Source organism: Cheilinus undulatus, linkage group 21 (assembly GCF_018320785.1).
Source record: "Cheilinus undulatus linkage group 21, ASM1832078v1, whole genome shotgun sequence".
NCBI lineage: Eukaryota > Metazoa > Chordata > Actinopteri > Labriformes > Labridae > Cheilinus > Cheilinus undulatus.
Genome location: NC_054885.1, coordinates 20970483 through 20981513, shown reverse-complemented (window position 1 = coordinate 20981513; position 11031 = coordinate 20970483).

The following is an 11031-nucleotide window of genomic DNA, read 5'->3' as shown; positions in this document are numbered from 1 at the left end:
CTACCGGTCTTATTGTCTTAAAAATGTGTAAAACATCAACCCCATGGTCCACAGTCAAGCTCTAAACATCCTTTTTTCAGGACAGCCTGTGCTTTAAGAATATTTGTGCTGTGGGGATGTCACCTGAGCTTTTTAAAAGTTATGGGACTATAAAGACAAGACAACAAGACAAGATTGTTCCCCCATTTCTTGGGGACCAAAATGTGAGAAAAGTCTTGTGAGCCATTATTCAAAGGCAGGTCCTGTCTGCAGTGACACACAGAGGGCCACACCTCAGGCTCCCTCTCTTTTTCTCTCCATTTTGAGTCAATCAGATTTCTCCTCCAGTTTCTGAGTGTAACACATGAGCAGTTTGGCAAACCATGATGTGACGACGGAACAGCTCGCATGCGATGTGACATCTGTTTTGGGAACACCACATAGTGGCTAATGTCAAGCTAGCAAAAGAAATTATCGAAAATTGATTAAAAATAAATAAAAAGACATTCAGTACAGGAGTTACTGGTGTGGATTTAATCTTTAAATGCCCTAGAAAGTCATCAAAGTTCCAGGCTTACCAAGGGCTGTGAGTAAGGCTGTACTGTAAGGGCTACGAAAGCATGGATAGCGTCATTAGAGCGACAAAACAGGGGGCTTCCAGGGGAAAAAAGTTAGTGGCTAGTGGCTACGATATAGTTTAAAAATATTAAACTATTTATAATCTGTTCCTCTTTTTGCCATATACAACACCTGTCTCAGAGGGTTAAGAGTTGAAATTCCATGTGTTGATCAGTAAAGCACAATTATTTATCACTGACCTCTTTTTGCATTTATTCTTTTTTTACCACAGATTTTAGAAACTCTTCTCATTGCATTGTGGGTGTTTACTGAACAAACAGGATGTCAAAGTTACTAAAGCTAGGCCCCCCTAAGCTAGCTGCATATTTAAAGACTTTTATTCGCCTTATTCCTGGGGCCGCAACTGTAAATTGGAATGTGGGTGAACTTCAGTGCTAAAGCGGAAGTACATTAAGTACGTGTATTCTAGTACAGCAGCTAACGATAGAGGCTAACTACGAAAGACAGTTGTTATGCCAGGAATTCATCTCGAATTTGTTAATATTGTTCTATTTTGGTAATCACATGTTCACACATGTTGTAAGCTGTAAATAAGGTGGATACCACCTTATTTCTGGGGGTTGTGGCTGATTAATGTTGGTGGAACGTCCCGTACAGTAACAATAATAGCAAAAACGCAATTATTCCAAGGGCTTTAAACCAAGTGATTTAGCGTCAGCAGTGGTTGTTCTGAAATGTTTGCTGCAATAAATACTGCTTGATTTTTTTTTTTGATATATCAGTAAAGTAGTGTTAGCTGAAAGTTTTAAATGATATTTTCTGTAATGCTCAGTACCTGTTGCTTCGTTCCTGGTACCAATAACTAGACAAAGGTCAGTATTGGGTAGAATGGGGTGATTTGTGCCAAAGGTGAAGTAGTGTCACCCCTTTTTTATAGAAAACCACAGAGGAAATTGGTCATGTGACCACATATTTTTGAAGAGCTATCTATTTTACTCATTCTGCATAAAAGAGAGACACATGGCATGAAAGGTAAGCACATTTTAGCTCAGAAAACTGTTTTTGCCTTTCAAAGTAAAATTTCTATGATCAAGGTTTTTTGATTGTTGTGTCTGAACAATTATAGACAACTTTGAAAACATTTAAGTGGCCTAAGTCACAATGGGATGTTCAGAAATTGGCCTAAATCACCTTATTCATATATGTTACATATTTGACAGACAGCGTTCTATGTATGTAATGATTCACAAATATATAATGTGTATTTAAGTTTTTTGTGTTTTCCCAAAAACTAGAAAATATGACTTATGCCATTAGTTTAATAGGGTGACGATATCTAAATAAAACTTAGAAAGAGTAATTTTGTATTGAATTTGTCTTGCTTTTATATAGCGTAATAGTTTATGAGATCAAAATATTCTGTTTTACTTCAATAATCACTGGCACAATTTACCCCAACATATTCTCCCGAAAGGCACAACTTACCCCGCACCAGGGGCAAGTTGTGCCACGAGACCACTTTTTTTCTGAAAGCTTTATTTCTTAAACAGTTTATTTCAGATCCAAAGTTATTGTTCCCAGGGATGCATCACATCCTGATATATATGTACGTACTTAAGTTGGAGGCATTACTGTTATGGCCTCACTTTAAAGTCACTTTGAGTAAAAACTGGCACAACTCACCCCACTCTCCCCTGTGTCTTTAACAACAGCATTTTAAACATGCTGTTCAACATCTAAGTGCATTGGGGATGTGGTTCTTTCAATATTCATTTTTCATTACTTGTTAATTCAAAACTAGACATTCACCAAGCGGAAGAGTTAACAACCTGAGTCATGGAGAGTTATACCGACATAATTCCCACATTTGAAGAGGGATTAGTTGGTAAAATAAGAATTTCAGCAACCCCACAAACTAAATAGAGAAATGTTATCTGAAGGTGGTGTCCATACTCCTTTAACAAAACATGATAGTCTATTACTGTACTGATACGAAGCTAATAAAGTTAGCTAAATATGCTTGTCTAGGTTTTCTGAGGTAATGTCGTCACTCTAGTAAAGGGCAGAGAAATAATAATATAACCCTATTTGAGGTGAAGCAGACGACGTTTACATATTTTAATGTCCAAATTGCTCTAATAATCACGGTTAGCATCTCCCATTCAGATAGAAAGGACTGGAAGTTGCCCCAATATTTCACGCAAAGAATCATGGGGGCTAGAAATAAGGTGATATGTGGTATATTTCAACTCTTTATAATATTATATGCCCTCTAGTACAACTGCATGTGAAAACATATCTTATGAAGTAAATGATGTTATTCCATAGCCAGACTGACCCCTGAAGATGCTGAGAAGCTGAATCTTTTTTTTAGATTCAAACCTTGACCCCTGTTGGTTTTGTCATCATTATTTGTTGATACTCTTTTTTTCTAAGCTCAGTGAGAGTAATAAATAGATGAAGTAGCCTAGCCAAATATCATCAGTACAGCAGATTTCTTCAGCAGCTCTATAACTTGTGTCTGTCTTGTGGTGCTGACGCAGACAGTCATTCAGAACAAGACGGCCACTTTTATGGACTTCTTACAGTCAGTTAAGATGACCGACAAGCAGTGGGAACATTCGTTCTGTGCCACAAGTCCCATACATCAACTGTCTTGTGACGGGTACGGGAGGGGATCAACATATTCTAAATGAGCAGACATAATCCCACTGAATGTGGAGTTAAGCCATTTCATAATTAGCAGATTTTCTAATGTATGCCGGGCTTTAATGACCTTTGCAAATGAGAATGGTTGTTTGAATTTCCATCCTTCACATCGTTTTATCCCTGCCATATCTGCCTGATAGAATGAGTGCACCAGTTGATGATACGCATAAGCTTAATGAACAAGTGCACACACTTCTGAATGGAAACTGATGGGCTCAAGCCAGGGAGATTGGAAATGCATTTCCACACCTTGCATATCATCATCATGGCCATAAGTGGTGTCTCTCTGACCCGTTAACAATGCATTTCAAGCCTTTTGCTTCAATTAGGTACACTTCTCCCTCAGATCTCGCTCATCAAAATGTTATTAGTATGCTATACTATAAAAATATACTAGACTTCTCTAGCATCTCAAGCTTTTAACTGTTGTAAATGACAACATTATCCTTCGTTCAACAGTGCATGTGAAAATCAGGAAAAGAATTGCCTTCAGAGCCAGTTAATTACAAGTTATCATGCTCCTCTTTATACTGTAGACTGAAACTCAAATGTATGAGGCTTCAAAGTGGCTGTGGTCAGTATTTCCATATTCATTACTGACCATGGGGCCATGCTTACTGTGTTGAACTTTTGCTCAAGGATTGTTGAATACACTTTATGTTTTAGCTGAGAAGTATACTGGGATGCAGATGTGTCAGTTTGTTCTTTGTTTATTCTCTTAAAGATTTCCCTAAGAGATATTAAAGTAGTGTTGGAACTATGGCAGTCCCAATCACAGTTTTTGTTATAGGCCAACATCAATACGATCATATTTTGATTGTTAAAGCAGCTGGTTTAGTTGTTGGTTGGTCTACCCAGCTCTGTAATGTACTGGGTTGTCATAAAGGTGCTAGCAAAAGCTGAGATAAGGACCTCAGAAGTCCATAGTCCATAAGCTGGAGGAGCATTTTGCAACTTATAAGGTTAACTGGCAACATGATTGGGTATTAAAAGAGCATTTTAGAGAGGCAGAGTATCTTACAAGTAAAGCTGGGCAGAGTTTCACCTATCCATAGAGAAACTGGGTCCAAAAATTGTGGATCAATTTCAGAAAAAATGTTCCTTCTCAGAGTTTGATTATCCCACCATCTACAGTATACAAAATCATCAAAAGATTCAGAGAATCTGGAGACATCTCTGTGTCAAGTAACAAGTCTGAAGGTCAGTGTTGGATGCTCATGATCTTTGGGCACTCTCGTGGCACTGTGTTAAAAAACAGGCATGATTCTGTACTGGAAATTACTGCATGGGCTGAGGAACCCTTCCAGAAATCATTGTCTGTCAACACAGTTCACCGTGATATCCACAAATGCAAGTTAAAGCTGTATCATGCAAAGAAGAAGCCATATGTGAAAGCAATCCAGAAACGCTGCTGTCTTCTCTGGGCCAAAGCTCATTTAAAATGGACTGAGGCAAAATGGAAAACTGTTCTGTGGTCAGATAAATCCAAATTTGACTTTTTTTTTTTTTTTTTTTTAAAGAAGCCTTTACTTGTGATGTTATGGGGTTGCATTAGTGCCTATGGGGTGGCCAGATACAACTGGAAAGGCAATATCGATGCTGAAAAGTTTATATAGAGGTTTTAGAGCAACATGTGCTTCCATCCAGACAATCAGTGTGTTTCAAATTAAATACCTCTGTACTAAATAATACATACTTTGCGTGCCAAGTGCGTTCAAACTGGAAACTCAGAAACTTCCAAGAATTGAGTGTGGAATGATGGACACTTCACACCCTCAGTGAAGGCCGTATTGGGGATGTAGTGGATGTTGTACTGTCTGTGTGCTGGCGTGCATGCGCGCTAGCTAACATTAGCTTCCACTTGCCAGCTAACGTGTTACTAGCAACAGCAAGATAAGCTCCTTTCATTGATTTAAAAAATGTTTACATAAAATATACAAGTGACATGAATTCAACAGTGAGAGAAAAAAGCTGTGAAATGTCGACTATAATTTGCCTAAAATACGTGAAGACCACTCCACCAGTAGCCAAGAAGAGAAAATTGCAAAAGTACCACAATGATTGGGAAAAAAGACAATGAATGGTGAGAAGAATGTTAATAAAGCAGACTGCATTGTCTGCCACATGATTTTCATGATTTCTCATGGGGGAATTATGTTATTATTTTTGACTTTAAATTATGTATGTATGTTAAAAGTGTAACTTCTACAGATTCAATTTCTGGGAGTTGGCAATCTTAAATACAGTATACTAGAACTATGCAATTTGAGACACACTAAACATTTCTTTCAGGGATTGCCTTGCATATTTCAGCAAGACAATGCAAAACCACATACCACATCAATCACAACAGCATGGCCTCACAATAGAAGAGTCCAGATGTGAACTGGTCTGTCTGCAGTCCAGACCGTTCACCCAAAGAAACATCTGGCACATAATAAAATGAAAAATCTGTAAAAGAAGTCCCAGGACTGTTGAACAGCTAAAATCCTATTTTGCAGACTGTTGTCAAAAGAAGACAGTATGCTATACAATGGCAGACATTGCCCTGTCCCTACTTTTTTGAGATTTGTTGGTGTCATCAAATTCAGAATGAAATAATACTTTCATGACATGGTAAAATCTTTCACTTTAAACATCTGATATGTTGTTTATGCTCTACTGTGAATCAAATATGGGTTTATGAGTTCTACAAATCACTGCATTCACTGTGTTATTGGCTTTTTACACTGCATCCCAACTTTTTTGGAATTGGGGTCGTAGATCAAACAACTTGGGCCACAAGCCTGCTTGGTACTGTGCGGTCAAATTATGAAAATCATTCTCTTCATGGGGCTTATACTGCTGAAATAAGTCAGAGTGAAGCTGCTGTAACTTTTAGTATATTGATGAACTAAAGTGAGATTCAACAGATGAGCAGGACCAAGAAGCGGCTGCATTTATGTTGCAGAGGTTAATGCTGAACTGAGAAGACAGTTAGCTGCTTAGCTGCTGGGTTTACAATTAGCATCCATTCCAAGAGATTTTAATGATAGATGACTGCTGAATTCCCAGATTGCTTACATCCAAACTGCACACAGAAAATCCTTGATGGATAGATTTTGGAAACATTATTTCTAATGTGAAAAAATCCCTGTAGGTTTTAAATACACAGCTGTAAAATGTACCAAGAAGTAACGGCCTGCAGCAGTTCCTTCTTCACTGAGAAGTTTGAGGTTATTCGACTTGGTGGCTTACAACGATGAAGAGTTGAATCAAATTATACCACTGATGTATTTAACACTCCACAGTGGCGCTGCCTAACTCTGCCCTCGTCAGACGCCTGCTTAGAAGCCTCGTGGTGGGCTCTGCTAAAAGCCACCAACATTCATCATGGCTTTAATGCTATCAAAGTCTAATCTGTCTGGGATTTCATGTGTGTTAACATACTTACAAATGCAGAGAGCAAACACTTCAACAGCACTACATAAATGTCTCAATATATTAACTAGACAATAAACAACCTATTCAATTCCAGGGATTTGCATGAGAAACGTGAGCATTAGGGAGCAGAGACAAGTCTTCTGCCTCACTGCTGAGGGAGCGGATGGCTTCAAACATGATCCTTTGTCAGACGGGATGGGAGACGCAGACACACAAGCCTCTCGCTTTTGGCAGATTGGGGCTCACAATGCTATAGATTAGCAGCAGCCTGACCACAGAGCTGCAGTAAGCTAATTGCTTAATTAGCTGACCCAATTCTATAAGCTTCTTTGGGTATATTAACATGAGCTATGATACAAATACTTGTTTCACAGAGGTGGTGTTTGTTTATGGAATTACAATAATGAGGATCAAATACAAAACACACGGTCAATGGCACTCCTTTTATGGAATTTAACAAAATAAAAGCTTTCATTGAAGGGCTTTAATTTCTGTAAAACTCATTCAGCTTTTGTGTGATGCTTCTATGAAATTGGCACTGGTTTTATACCGTCTTCTGTCTTTTTTTTTTTTAAACAATTAAGCTGCTTTAGGGAATAGTTTGACCGCCCTTTCAATATTCCCGGACATTTGAGCAATGGCGGACAAACGAGAGAGGGAGAGAGAGAGAGAAAAAATCTTATTAGATTGAATGATGATTGAAATGGATTTACATTTCCTGCATGCATACTTTACATACATGATCTTTGCTCAGCACAGGGAGTTGTGGGCAAAAGAGCACTATTTGTATGAGATGAACTCATCTATATGCTAATTCATTGGCATGTAGACCTGCTTCATTTCTCCCATTCAGGACTGTTTACCTATTAGCTCTTATAGATGCAAGGGGAATTGGAATATTAAAAACCAAAATGCAAAGGAATACAGAGCATTAGCAGTACATCAACTGTTATTATATTTATATTACTGCAGCATTCTTGCCCTTTGTTTAAGCTGTAACCAAAAGCCAACTTCCGAAGCACTCATTACAAATAAAATAAGCCAACTCTGTTGCTTAAGTGAGACTTGTTGCCCCTGACAAAGGCCTTTAAAAGACTGGATCCCTGCACTGCCATTAATACATAAGACAGGAAACAACTTTTACTGTTCTTTTGTGCTCAATTGTGCACAAAACTTGCCTAAAATGCTGCAAAGAAATGCCATCTTGGCCTTAAGCAGAGATGTTTGACGGATCAAGTTACAAGTGATGCCTAAATGCTAATGTAATTTCATATGAACCAGGCTGAAAGAGATGCAATCAGCCATTCCCGATTCAGACGACTGTTGTGTTTAAGAGGATGACAAACCCCTCTCTTATTGTCTATGTAATTCACCAAAATTGCCACTTACAGCCGCTAAGAGCAGGACGTTTCATCTCCAAGCTTCCTCTGGTCTTTGCTACTCATCCCATTTCTACTTCCTCCAAAAGTGCCACCACTTCATTAACCTTGCCAGGCGTGAGATAAGAGAGGCAGTGCATCAAAGCTGCCTGCCCACAGAGAGAACAGAGCCCTGCATGTCTCCACTACACAGCAGCCTTCACACACTGGCACACACACAGTCCACATGTGCAGAAACAGACCTTTTGTGTTGCTAACCGTCATTCAGAAATCTTTTCTTCTTGTGCACAGGACATCGCCGTGTTTTAAATATAATTCTAAGTAGGGTGAAAACATTTGCTCCTTGTGAAGGTTTTAAGGGAATTTGATTGGAAATGAAGCCGTGTGATTGGTCTGGGTTTGACTCTATATTGCCTTACAGCCTGCACACTTATTTAAGGTGTCTCAGCTCTGTTAGAAGGTCTGTCATCGCTATGACCTACACTCGTAAAACCTTGAAAATGAGAAAATTAAACAAGAAAAGCATCAAAGCCAACTTCACTGCGATGAGTAACAACTCCTGACTTCCTCAAAGCATGAAAGTAGATGGTAGGAAATGTATTAACTGAGTCACAATATTGTTTTACTTTGCACCACATACAAATCTCTCTGGTGAATTTAATCCCTCTACCCACAGTTTCTGAGAAAGGAGGATATAAATTATTTTCCTTTGGTGGAAACTGCAAATCCCTGTCTGGATTCTGTTAAAAGGCTTAAAATGTCACTAAATGCCAAGGCTGAGACTCCTGCTAACACACAGGTCTTTAAGACAAGATGTTAAAGCGTTGAAAGTTACCTGAAATTGATGAGGTTAATATTCTTATCACAATTTGAGGCTTCTGTGAAAAGTGGATATTGAAAATAGCCAGGTAACCCTTAATATAAGAGGCTATCATGAGGATTAGGAGCATAAACAGCAATTACATATTTAATTGTTTATTGTCAGACGCATTTGGAAAACATGCTAGAGTGCACAAATTAAAGGGATTTGGATGTAAAGGGGGGCATTTGCCACAATAAGTGTCTATTACACTGAAGGATGTTTCCAAAATAAAACATTTAAATGAGTAATTTAGTATGAATATCCTTCTCTATCCCTTTACGGTCTTATGAATTTCCAAACCACCTGCATGGAAGGGTCTGTCAGTGAAATTTAAAATAGAGGACAAAGGGCTATGGAGCAAATAGGTTTTTTTAGACACCTTCCTCTGAGTTCTCTGCCAATGTGAATCAGAGGTAAAATACAGTGCATTAAAGTCGACCTCTGAGGCAGCACACAGGAGGGTAGAGTGAGACATTCTGCTATCTATTAAGACCTGCCTTATGTATATATTGTGTTTTGAAGGAATTTTACTGATCCACAAAACCAGCGGGAAAGGATAAGAGTGAGTCCCTAAGACCATGTGGTAAGCAACTGCAGTGCAGAATCTCAGGCAAGTTGAAAGTTGCTGTGCCGTTCAGGAGAAAAGTCTGGCAGAATCCTGCATGCCCGCTGATAACATGCTTGGATTAAGGATGTTTAAGGGAAGTGAAAATTATTCATTTGAGATGGATGAAAGCTGCACTTGTCAAGTCTACCAGTCATGCACTTTATACATTTCATTTCCACTAGCCAGCATGCATAATTTCCCCTCAATGCAAATTTCTACACACTGAAAATTGTAAGCATATTTACCCCGCTCCCTTAACACATTCTCTGACACAGAAAATGGATCATCTCCGATGAACAGGGGGGAAAAAACAATGCTGTTTTGTTTGCAGAGGTTTGAGAATCTAATTTTTGTGCAGGAAAATAAAGTCACAAGAGTCTGCAGAATATAAACAAATGCTTCACATCATTTTCCTGAGTCAAAAAAAGAATGGAAATAATTTTAACCTAATTACCAAACACACAGCATGTTTTGATTTTAATTCCTACTTTTAAGTGACAAAAGTCACAACCTATGAGGCTTTTAGCTGAGTATATGTACTGTATATCCGTCTCTCTGTACAAATATTATGATCTCTCTGATGAGAATTAAGTCTCCAGCCTGGATGGCCAATAAATTAGAGGCACGCTTCTCGTTTACTCATCAGAGCTAATGAGCCTGATAAAATTACCTCGAGGATCATAATTACAGGCTAGTGGCAGAGACTCTGGCTGAGACGGAATAAGAAGGCACACACACAATTTAGATTGTGTTGCAAGAGGCAGACTAGTGCAGAGAAATATCAATGTGCACAAAGATTATAAATAGTGCATTTTCATTCAGAAGATTCGGCTAATGGCTCTACTATACTGCATAGGTTGACATGTTTTAAAAATGCACAGGATTAATATAATGTAAGGTGCAGAACAATGTTACAATTTCCACCTTTCTGTCAGAGCAGTTCAAACAGATTTTACCACCCTTTCATAAAGATTAAGCACTTCATGGGTAATGGCATATTTTAATGAACGATGGCAGCCTGGACACAAGAGCTCACCTCAGAGGATTCCATTTCATCACACATTCACAGGATGAATTGTTTTACTTATGAATATTAATGTCCCTCTAATTTGAGGCTGTTGTTAATGCTTGTCGCTAGGAGCTCGGCAAATCAGGTCCCATTCCTGTTAAAACCATGTATTAGACACCCCCCTGACACTAAGCCCTCGCCTTTGATTCTTAATTGCAGAAGTGCAAGCATTTGCAGTAGATGGGGCGCAAAGCTTTAATTAACTCTAATATCACACATTCAGTCTCGACTGTCAGCCACATCACGCATGGCATTTTGTACCAATACCATCCCCAACTCTGCTCAGCTAGAAAGATTGTGTTCCAAGTTCATGATCACAATTTCATGCATCTCAAAATGAGGGATGTGTAGTTTCTAAGTCGCCGTAATATATTGACGCCAGTGAATTATCATGTCGCCTTCCTTAAAACGCCTTATTAAAAGC